At 34.6% G+C, this 633-nt stretch overlaps 1 non-coding gene across 1 annotated transcript; it reads right to left on the bottom strand.

The window, feature by feature from the left end:
• Positions 1 to 118, bottom strand: LOC111741204. Its single transcript, XR_002780930.1, has one exon. It is a non-coding gene; the product is annotated as a 5S ribosomal RNA (ribosomal RNA).
• Between the last annotated feature and the right edge of the window lie 515 nt (positions 119 to 633).

Below are 633 nucleotides of genomic sequence, written 5' to 3'. Positions count from 1 at the left end.
GCCTACAGCACCTGGTCTTCCTAGGTGGTCTCCCATCCAAGTACTAACCAGGCCCGACTCTGCTTAGTTTCTGAGATCAGACGGGATCAGGCTTGTTCAGGGTGGCATGGCTGTAGACTAACTTTGTTCTATATTTTAAAAAGACTTCTGGATAGGGAGCAATCTTATACGTTAAACAAGTAAAAATACGTTCAAGGCAGAAAAACTAAAAAACAAAAAGAATATAAATGCCATACGTAATCCCGCCCTCCAGACATAAATTCTATTAATGTTTTGATGTATCCACATTGAGGTTTATAAAATTGTATCTGTATATACACAGGAAGGTATACAGATACCTATTTTTGAAACAAAAATGAGATCATACTGTATGCCCTCCCTTGTAACCTATTTTCTCACACTTAATACATCATAGACATCTGTGTATGTCAAAAATATTCTATGCCATTATTTTCAATGTCGAGATGGCTGAATTCCATTGTATAGCTGTGATGTAATTTAACAACTCCCTATCTTAGAATTTCAAGCTGTTTCAAGTTTGTTTTTTTTTTAATATAATTAAAACAATACTTAACAGGAAGCAAATATTTCACTTTCTAATTACCAACTAGTTGGGTGATACTTTGCTCAAAT

Source organism: Pteropus vampyrus, unplaced genomic scaffold (assembly GCF_000151845.1).
Source record: "Pteropus vampyrus isolate Shadow unplaced genomic scaffold, Pvam_2.0 Scaffold74, whole genome shotgun sequence".
NCBI classification, from domain to species: domain Eukaryota; kingdom Metazoa; phylum Chordata; class Mammalia; order Chiroptera; family Pteropodidae; genus Pteropus; species Pteropus vampyrus.
Note: the sequence above shows the minus strand (reverse complement) of the source record. Positions and strands in the feature narration are given on the sequence as shown.